We start from the raw sequence: 11273 nt of genomic DNA, 5'->3' as shown, positions 1-11273 counted from the left end.
TCCCAAAATTATCATTCAGTACAAAGAATTTTAAATAATAAAAGATTAAGAAAAAATCACATTTAATGGGTGAAAATCCAAAATGTGCAGTTTTGGCAGCCAAATATGTGTCCTCCTGCCACAACCTGAGGGACAGCCAGTGAAAACCGTTTTTGGCTTCCCCACCATGTCATGTGCTTCTCAGTCAGATGGTCTACAACTATTGCATTAATGTATTATTATTATTATTAATAATAATATTGTTGGAGCTGCTGTTCATGGTAATCCCAAACTATTATTATTGCTGTTGGTCCCACCATTTTTGTTACATGTATACTTTAACAATGTAAATTAACTTGACATGTTAAAAAGTATATTGAATTAAAATTGAATTGAGAGATAGATAGAGAGTGAGGGAGAGAGACAGAAAGAGAAAGAGCAAGAAGGGGGAGAGGGGGAGAGAGAGAGGGAAAGCGGGAGAAACGAGAGAGAGACTTTTTACCAAATTATTGTGCGACAGACCACTTAGTGTAGCCTAGTGGTTAGAGCATTGGACTAGTAAAAGAAAGGTTGCAAGTTCAAATCCCCGAGCTGACAAGGTACAAAATCTGTCGTTCTGCCCCTGAACAGGCAGTTAACCCACTGTTCCTAGGCCGTCATTGAAAATAAGAATTTGTTCTTAACTGACTTGCCTAGTAAAATAAAGGTTAAAAAAATAATAATAATAAAATAAAAAATATATTTAAAAAATTCACCCTGCACACCGTAATTGACAAACAAACCAAAACAAAGGCAAAGTCTTTTCATGCTTTGTTGATTTCAAAAAAAGCTTTTGACTCAATTTGGCATGAGGGTCTGCTATACAAACTGATGGAAAGTGGTGTTAGGATAAAAAACATACAACATTATGAAATCCATGTACACAAACAGCAAGTGTGTGGTTAAAATTGGCAAAAAACACACACATTTCTTTCCACTGGGCTGTGGGGTGAGACAGGGATGCAGCTTAACCTCCACCCTCTTCAACATATATATCAATGAATTGGCGAGGGCACTAGAACAGTCTGCAGCACCCGGCTTCACCTTCTGAAGTCAAATGTCTACTATTTGCTGACGATCTGGTGCTTCTGTGACCAACCAAGGAGGGCCTACAGCAGCACCTAGATCTTCTGCACAGATTTTGTCAGACCTGGGCCCTGACAGTAAATCTCAATAAGACAAAAAATAATGGTGTTCAAAAAGGTCCAGTTACCAGGACTACAAATACAAATTCCATCTAGAGAAAACAAAAAAGATAATAACTTGTATAGCCTTGCTATTGAGAAAGGCCGCTGTAGGCAGACATGGCTCTCAAGACAAGACAGGCTGTGTGCTCACTGCCCACAAAATGAGGTGGAAACTGAGCTGCACTTCCTAACCTCCTTCCAAATGTATGACCATATTAGAGACACATATTTCCCTCAGATTACACAGAGCCACAAAGAATTCGAAAACAAACTAAATTTTGGTCTACTGGGTGAAATACCACAGTGTGCCATCAGAGCAGCATGATTTGTGAAAGAACAAACACCATTGTAAATACACCCATATTTATGTTTATTTATTTTCCCTTTTGTACTTGAACTTTTTGCACATAATTACAACACTGTGTATAGACATAGTATGACATGAAATGTCTTTATTCTTTTGGAACTTCTATGAGTGTAATGTTTACTGTTAATTTTATTGTTTATTTCACTTTTGTTTATTATCTTTTTCACTTGCGTTGGCAATGTTAACATTTGTTTCCCATGCCAATGAAGCACTAAGATTGAAATTTAATTGAATTGAGAGATAGAGATAGAGAGAGGGCGAAAGAGAGGGAGACGGAATGACGGAGTGAGAGAGAGCGGGGGAAAGTCAGAGAGACAGAGAGACTGTCTCCATGTTATCGTTTCAAGGTAGTCTGGACAGAGGGGAGAAAATAAGGGTGTGTTGTTCTATATGGTGTTGCCTTGTTTACGTCTGACTAGAGGGCTGTAGGTTACCTGCTTGAAGGGGGTTCATTACCATATAAATGCTGTAAAACTATAGAATACATTGGTAACCACAATCTAGGGCCTAGATTGGGATCCCGAGTGACACTGCATTCTAAGGCACTGCATCTCAGTGCAAGAGGTGTCACTACAGACCCTGGTTCGTATCCAGGCTGTGTCACATCTGGCCGTGATTAGGAGTCCCATAGGGTGGTGCACAATTGGCCCAGCGTTGTCCAGGTTTGGCTGGGGTAGGCCGTCATTGTAAATAAGAATTTGTCTTTAAAAGACTTGCCTAGTTAAATAAAGGTTAAATAAAAAAATAAGAAGTAAAAAGTATAGGCCTACTTACTCCGTTGTACACTATAACTAGTTGGAAAATGTATTGTTATGGATATTTACTGTATAGTTAGTTACATGTTAGTTACAATTTAATCTAACTGCATGGTATCTGTGCAATTTGCAGACTGAAAGCGACCATAACAGTAGTGATTTGTGTGAAATAATAATGACACAATTACTGCAAGGCCTTAGTTTGGATAGGTAAGCACAGTGCCAACTCTCCAGTCCAATGATCAAAACATTGTCGCTTGTCATATAATGTTTGTAATAAAAAAAATATTTTCAGGAGAGTAGCGGTGTGTGTGTGTGTGTGTGTGTGTGTGTGTGTGTGTGTGTGTGTGTGTGTGTGTGTGTGTGTGTGTGTGTGTGTGTGTGTGTGTGTGTGTGTGTGTGTGTGTGTGTGTGTGTGTGTGTGTTACATTGATGAGAGTTTGTGTTCCTACTCAACCACATCCATCTGATAAATCTTTACAATGGAACACTGAGTCACCGAGGAAAGAGAGAGGAAAAGAGGAAAGAGAGGAGGGATATATGAAAGAGAAGGAGGACAAAAGTAGAAGGACTGAAGAGTAAGAGCAGCTGAGGAAAGGAAGGAGGAATGGAGTGCATACGTGAGAGATGAAGAAGAGGAGAAGAGAAAAATGGGAGAGGGATTAACAGAATGAGAAAGACGTGGGGGAGAGATTAACAGAATGAGAAATAACTGGGAGAGAGATTAACAGAATGAGAAATAACTGGGAGAATTAACAGAATGAAAGAACTGGGAGAGAGATTAACAGAATGAGAAATAACTGGGAGAGAGATTAACAGAATGAGAAAGAACTGGGAGAGAGATTAACAGAATGAGAAAGAAGAGATTAACAGAGAGAGAGAGAGATTAACAGAATAACAGAATGAGATAGAAGTGGGAGAGAGATTAACAGATTAAAAGAATGGGAGAGGGAGTAACAGAATGAGAGAGAAGTGGGAGAGAGATTAACAGAATGAGAGAGAAGTGGGAGAGAGATTAACAGAATGAGAAAGAAGAGAGGGAGTAACAGAATGAGAGAGATTAACAGAATGAGAAAGAAGTGGGAGAGGGAGTAACAGAATGAGAGAGAAGTGGGAGAGAGATTAACAGAATGAGAAATGTGGGAGAGGGATTAACAGAATGAGAGAGAAGTGGGAGAGAGATTAACAGAATGAGAGAGAAGTTAGACAGAGATTAACAGAATGAGATAGAAGTGGGAGAGAGATTAACAGATTGAGAAAGAAGTGGGAGAGAGATTAACAGAATGAGAAATAACTGGGAGAGAGATTAACAGAATGAGAGAGAAGTGGGAGAGAGATTAACAGAATGAGAAAGAAGTGGGAGAGGAGTAACAGAATGAGAAAGAAGTGGGAGAGAGATTAACAGAATGAGAGAGAGGTGGGAGAGGGAGTAACAGAATGAGAAAGAAGTGGGAGAGGGAGTAACAGAATGAGAGAAGTGGGAGAGTAACAGAATGGAGAGAATTAACAGAATGAGAAAGAAGTGGGAGAGGGAGTAACAGAATGAGAAAGAAGTGGGAGAGGGAGTAACAGAATGAGAGAGAGGTGGGAGAGGGAGTAACAGAATGAGAGAGAAGTGGGAGAGGGATTAACAGAATGAGAGAGAAGTGGGAGGGGGTTAACATAAAGCTAGAGAAGTGGGAGAGGGATTAACAGAATGAGATAGAAGTGGGAGAGAGATTAAAAGAATGAGAGAGAAATGAGAGAGAGATTAACAGAATGAGAGAGAGGTTAACAGAATGAGAGAGAAGTGGGAGAGAGATTAACAGAATGAGAGAGAAGTGGGAGAGAGATTAACAGAATGAGAGAAGTGGGAGAGAGATTATACCCCTGCGGATGGCAAGATCCTGACATAATCTCTGTGCAACATACACTCCCCGGAGTTCTGTTTGTGTGCAGGTGTACACGTGTCTGCTCAAACCAGCTTGGATTGCACCTTTCATTCCTTAAAGAATGTTCACCTACTTTTCACCACCCAGTTCAAAACTCTTTCCCATTTGTCTAATGCAGCATCAGTGAAATGTCAATCAAATTGTTTGTCTACTGGGATATGGAGAGGTCACTAAAAAAGAGAATATGAAAAACTCCATGAGCCCTCGGCAGTGCTTGCGCTGTTATTTATTCATTCTCTATAGATATTATTCTGATATAGGCCATTGTCAACACATGATTTCATTCCTGATTTAAACTGATCATTCTCACTCTTCTCTGTCTCCATACAGTATCAAGCTATGCATCACTCAGTACTGCCATCACTAAGTACTGGCATCATTCAGTACTGGCATCACTCATCCGTTTATGTTCTCTCTGTTTTCCCTGTGACTGACTGTCTGTCTGTTTGTCAGTCGCTCTGTCTGTTTGTCGGTCGCTCTGTCTGTTTGTCGGTCGCTCTGCCTGTCTGCCTGTCTGCCTGTCTGTCTGTCTGTCTGTCTGTCTGTCTGTCTGTCTGTCGCTCTGTCTGTCTGTCGCTCTGTCTGTCTGTCGCTCTGTCTATTTGTCTGTCTGTCGCTCTGTCCATCTGCTTCTCTGTCGCTCTGCCTGTCTGTTTGTACTCGGTGTGCCGGTCTGTCTGTCTGCCCAATACATCAGTGTCTGTTCTATTTGGGTTATTTTGCAGCTTCAAATAACACTCCCCCCTCTCTCTCTCTCTCTCTCTCTCTCTCTCTCTCTCTCTCTCTCTCTCTCTCTCTCTCTCTGTCCTTCTGGTTCACTCTGTCTCTCTCTCTTTCTCTCTCTCTCTCTCTCTCTCTCTCTCTATCCTTCTGGTTCACTATGTCTCTCTCTCTCTCTCTCTCTCTATCCTTCTGGTTCACTCTCTCTCTCTCTCTGTGTCCTTCTGGTTCTCTCTCTCTCTCTCTCTCTCTCTGTCTCTCTCTGTGTCCTGGTTCACTCACTCTCTCTCTCAATTCAATTCAATCTGTGTAATCTGACAGAAATATGTCTCTCTAATATGGTCATACATTGGGCAGGAGGTTAGGAAGTGCAGCTCAGTTTCCACCTAATTTCCACCTAATTTTGTGGGCAGTGAGCACATAGCCTGTCTTCTCTTGAGAGCCATGTCTGCCTACGGCGGCCTTTCTCAATAGCAAGGCTATGCTCGCTGAGTCTGTACATAGTCAAAGCTTTCCTTAATTTTGGGTCAGTCACAGTGGTCAGGTATTCTGCCGCTGTGTACTCTCTGTGTAGGGCCAAATAGCACTCTAGTTTGCTCTGTTTTTTTGTTAATTCTTTCCAATGTGTCAAGTAATATCTCTCTCCCTCTCAGTGAGAACTCTCTGTCCCACCCAGTAGTCTAGGGAGATGCATCTCTCTCCCTCTCAGTGAGAACTCTGTCCCAGTAGTCTAGGGAGATGCATCTCTCTCTCTCCCTCTCAGTGAGAACTCTCTGTCACACCCAGTAGTCTAGCGAGATGCATCTCTCTCTCTCTCCCTCTCAGTGAGAACTCTCTGTCCCACCCAGTAGTCTAGCGAGATGCATCTCTCTCTCTCTCCCTCTCAGTGAGAACTCTCTGTCCCACCCAGTAGTCTAGGGAGATGCATCTCTCTCTCTCTCCCTCTCAGTGAGAACTCTCTGTCCCACCCAGTAGTCTAGGGAGATGCATCTCTCTCTTTCCCTCTCAGTGAGAACTCTCAGTCCCACCCAGTAGTCTAGTGAGATGCATCTCTCTCTCTCTCCCTCTCAGTGAGAAGTCTCAGTCCCACCCCACCCAGTAGTCTAGGGAGATGCATCTCTCTCTCTCTCTCTCTCTCGCTCGCTCTCTCTCCATCCCTCCATCTCCCTCAATGAGAACTCTCTGTCACACCCAGTAGTCTATGGAAATGCATCTCTCTCTCTCTCTCTCTCTCTCTCTCTCTCTCTCTCTCTCTCCATCCCTCCATCTCCCTCAGTGAGAACTCTCCGTCACACCCAGTAGTCAAGGGAGATGCATCTCTCTCTCTCTCCCTCTCAGTGAGAACTCTCTGTCCCACCCAGTAGTCTAGGGAGATGCATCTCTCTCTCTCTCTCTCTCTCTCTCGCTCGCTCTCTCTCCATCCCTCCATCTCCCTCAATGAGAACTCTCTGTCACACCCAGTAGTCTATGGAGATGCATCTCTCTCTCTCTCTCTCTCTCTCTCTCTCTCTCTCTCTCTCTCTCTCTCTCTCTCTCTCTCTCTCTCTCTCTCCATCCCTCCATCTCCCTCAGTGAGAACTCTCCGTCACACCCAGTAGTCAAGGGAGATGCATCTCTCTCTCTCTCCCTCTCAGTGAGAACTCTCTGTCCCACCCAGTAGTCTAGCGAGATGCATCTCTCTCTCTCTCCCTCTCAGTGAGAACTCTGTCACACCCAGTAGTCTAGGGAGATGCATCTCTCTCCCTCTCAGTAAAAACTCTGTCCCAGTAGTCGAGGGAGTAGTCTAGGGAGATGCATCTCTCTCTCTCTCCCTCTCAGTGAGAACTCTCCGTCACACCCAGTAGTCTAGGGAGATGCATCTCTCTCTCTCTCCCTCTCAGTGAGAAGTCTCAGTCCCACCCAGTAGTCTAGGGAGATGCATCTCTCTCTCTCTCCCTCTCAGTGAGAACTCTCAGTCCCAACCAGTAGTCTAGGGAGATGCATCTCTCTCTCTCAATTCAATTCAATTCAAGGGGCTTTATTGGCATGGGTAACATGTGTTAACATTGCCAAAGCAAGTAAGGTAGATAATATATAAAGTGAAATTAACAATAAAAATTAACAGTAGACATCACACATACAGAAGTTTCAAAACAATAAAGACATTACAAATGTCATAATATATATATATATACAGTGTTTTTACAATGTACAAATGGTAAAGGACACAAGATAAAATAAATAAGCATAGATATGGGTTGTATTTACAATGGTGCGTGTTCTTCACTGGTTGCCCTTTTCTCATGGCAACAGGTCACAAATCTTGCTGCTCTGATGGCACACTGTGGAAATTCTCCCAGTAGATATGGGAGTTTTTCAAAATTGGATTTGTTTTCGAATTCTTTGTGGATCTGTGTAATCTGAGGGAAATATGTCTCTCTAATATGGTCATACATTGGGCAGGAGGTTAGGAAGTGCAGCTCAGTTTCCACCTCATGTTGTGGGCAGTGAGCACATAGCCTGTCTTCTCTTGAGAGCCATGTCTGCCTACGGCGGCCTTTCTCAATAGCAAGGCTATGCTCGCTGAGTCTGTACATAGTCAAAGCTTTCCTTAATTTTGGGTCAGTCACAGTGGTCAGGTATTCTGCCGCTGTGTACTCTCTGTGTAGGGCCAAATAGCATTCTAGTTTGCTCTGTTTTTTTGTTAATTCTTTCCAATGTGTCAAGTAATTATCTTTTTGTTTTCTCATGATTTGGTTGGGTCTAATTGTGCTGCTGTCATGGGGCTCTGTATGGTGTGTTTGTGAACAGAGCCCCAGGACCAGCTTGCTTAGGGGACTCTTCTCCAGGTTCATCTCTCTGTAGGTGATGGCTTTGTTGTGGAAGGTTTGGGAATCGCTTCCTTTTAGGTGGTTATAGAATTTAACAGCTCTTTTCTGGATTTTGATAATTAATGGGTATCGGCCTAATTCTGCTCTGCGTGCATTATTTGGTGTTCTACGTTGTACACGGGGGATATTTTTGCAGAATTCTGCGTGCAGAGTCTCAATTTGGTGTTTGTCCCATTTTGTGAAGTCTTGGTGGGTGAGCGGACCCCAGACCTCACAACCATAAAGGGCAATGGGCTCTATGACTGATTCAAGTATTTTTAGCCAGATCCTAATTGGTATGTTGAAATGTATGTTCCTTTTGATGGCATAGAATGCCCTTCTTGCCTTGTCTCTCAGATCGTTCACAGCTTTGTGGAAGTTACCTGTGGCGCTGATGTTTAGGCCAAGGTATGTATAGTTTTTTGTGTGCTCTAGGGCAACAGTGTCTAGATGGAATTTGTATTTGTGGTCCTGGTGACTGGACCTTTTTTGGAACACCATTATTTTGGTCTTACTGAGATTTACTGTCAGGGCCCAGGTCTGACAGAATCTGTGCATAAGATCTAGGTGCTGCTGTAGGCCCTCCTTGGTTGGTGACAGAAGTACCAGATCATCAGCAAACAGCAGACATTTGACTTCGGATTCTAGTAGGGTGAGGCCGGGTGCTGCAGACTTTTCTAGTGCCCGTGCCAGTTCGTTGATATATATGTTGAAGAGGGTGGGGCTTAAGCTGCATCCCTGTCTAACCCCACGACCCTGTGTGAAGAAATATGTGTGTTTTTTGCCAATTTTAACCGCACACTTGTTGTTTGTGTACATGGATTTTATGATGTCGTATGTTTTACCCCCAACACCACTTTCCATCAGTTTGTATAGCAGACCCTCATGCCAAATTGAGTCGAAGGCTTTTTTGAAATCAACAAAGCATGAGAAGACTTTGCCTTTGTTTTGGTTTGTTTGGTTGTCAATTAGGGTGTGCAGGGTGAATACATGGTCTGTTGTACGGTAATTTGGTAAAAAGCCAATTTGACATTTGCTCAGTACATTGTTTTCATTGAGGAAGTGTACGAGTCTGCTGTTAATGATAATGCAGAGGATTTTCCCAAGGTTACTGTTGACGCATATTCCACGGTAGTTATTGGGGTCAAATTTGTCTCCATTTTTGTGGATTGGGGTGATCAGTCCTTGGTTCCAAATATTGGGGAAGATGCCAGAGCTAAGGATGATGTTAAAGAGTTTTAGTATAGCCAATTGGAATTTGTTGTCTGTATATTTGATCATTTAATTGAGGATACCATCAACACCACAGGCCTTTTTGGGTTGGAGGGTTTTTATTTTGTCCTGTAACTCATTCAATGTAATTGGAGAATCCAGTGGGTTCTGGTAGTCTTTAATAGTTGATTCTAAGATCTGTATTTGATCATGTATTTGTTTTTGCTCTTTATTCTTTGTTATAGAGCCAAAAAGATTGGAGAAGTGGTTTACCCATACATCTCCATTTTGGATAGATAATTCTTTGTGTTGTTGTTTGTTTAGTGTTTTCCAATTTTCCCAGAAGTGGTTAGAGTCTATGGATTCTTCAATTACATTGAGCTGATTTCTGACATGCTGTTCCTTCTTTTTCCATAGTGTATTTCTGTATTGTTTTAGTGATTCACCATAGTGAAGGTGTAGACTCAGGTTTTCCGAGTCTCTATGTTTTTGCTTGGACAGGTTTCTCAATTTCTTTCTTAGATTTTTGCATTCTTCATCAAACCATTTGTCATTGTTGTCAATTTTCTTCGGTTTTCTATTTGAGATTTTTAGATTTGATAGGGAAGCTGAGAGGTCAAATATACTGTTAAGATTTTCTACTGCCAAGTTTACACCTTTACTATTACAGTGGAACGTTTTACCCAGGAAATTGTCTAAAAGGTATTGAATTTGTTGTTGCCTAATTGTTTTTTGTTAGGTTTCCAAACTGCATTCCTTCCATCTATAGCATTTCTTAATGTTACTCAGTTCCTTTGGCTTTGATGCCTCATGATTGAGTATTGCTCTGTTTAGGTAGACTGTGATTTTGCTGTGGTCTGATAGGGGTGTCAGTGGGCTGACTGTGAACGCTCTGAGAGACTCTGGGTTGAGGTCAGTGATAAAGTAGTCTACAGTACTACTGCCAAAAGATGAGCTATAGGTGTACCTACCATAGGAGTCCCCTTGAAGCCTACCATTGACTATGTACATACCCAGCATGCGACAGAGCTGCAGGAGTTGTGACCCGTTTTTGTTGGTTATGTTGTCATAGTTGTGCCTAGTGGGGCATACAGGGGAGGGAATGCTGTCACCTACAGGCAGGTGTTTGTCCCCCTGTGTGCTGAGGGTGTCAGGTTCTTGTCCGGTTCTGGCATTTAGGTCGCCACAGACTAGTACATGTCCCTGGGCCTGGAAATGATTGATTTCCCCCTCCAGGATGGAGAAGCTGTCTTCATTAAAATATGGGGATTCTAGTGGAGGGATATAGTTAGCACACAGGAGGACATTTTTCTCTGTTAGGATAATTTCCTTTTGAATTTCTAGCCAAATGTAGAATGTTCCTGTTTTGATTAATTTAATGGAGTGAGTTAGGTCTGCTCTATACCAAATTAGCATACCCCCTGAGTCCCTTCCCTGTTTCACACCTGGTAGTTTGGTGGATGGGACTACCAGCTCTCTGTAACCTAGAGGGCATCCAGTGGGTCTGTCTCCTCTATACCAGGTTTCTTGCAGGATCTCTGTCTCTCTCTGTGTCCTTCTGGTTCACTCTCTCTCTCTCTCTCTCTCTCTCTCTCTCTCTCTCTGTGTCCTTCTGGTTCACTCTCTCTCTCCCTCTCTCTCTGTCCTTCTGGTTCACTCTCTCTCTCTCTCTCTCTCTCTCTCTCTCTGTGTCCTTCTGGCTCCCTCTCTCTCTCTCTGTCTCTCTCTGTGTCCTGGTTCACTCACTCTCTCTCTCTCTCTCTGTCTCTCTCTGTGTCCTTCTGGTTCACTCTCTCTCTCTCGCTCTCGCTCTCACTCTCACTCTCGCTCTCGCTCTCACTCTCACTCTCACTCTCACTCTCTCTCGCTCTTTCTCTGTCCTTCTGGTTCGCTCTCTCTTTCTCTCTTTCTGTCCTTCTGGTTCACTCTCTCCCTCTCTCTCTTTCTGTCCTTCTGGTTCACTCACTCTCTCTCTCTCTCTCTCGCTCTCTCTTTCTCTTTCTCTGTCCTTCTGGTTCGCTCTCTCTCTCTCTCTCGCTCTCTCTTTCTGTCCTTCTGGTTCACTCTCTCTCTCTCTCTCTCTCTCTCTCTCTCTTTCTTTCTGGTTCACTCTCTCTTATTTTATATATTTTCTCTTTGCATATTTCTCCCTGTGTATTTCACTCTCTTTCTCTCCTTTTCAAGAGACTAGAAAACATGTCTGCTTGTATGCCTCCCAGCCATGTTGGAGACAT

The sequence above is a fragment of the Oncorhynchus masou genome, unplaced genomic scaffold (genome assembly GCF_036934945.1).
Source record: "Oncorhynchus masou masou isolate Uvic2021 unplaced genomic scaffold, UVic_Omas_1.1 unplaced_scaffold_3059, whole genome shotgun sequence".
Taxonomy (NCBI): Eukaryota; Metazoa; Chordata; class Actinopteri; order Salmoniformes; family Salmonidae; genus Oncorhynchus; species Oncorhynchus masou.
The sequence above is the reverse complement of the archived record's forward strand: the minus strand, read 5'-3'. Positions refer to the sequence as shown.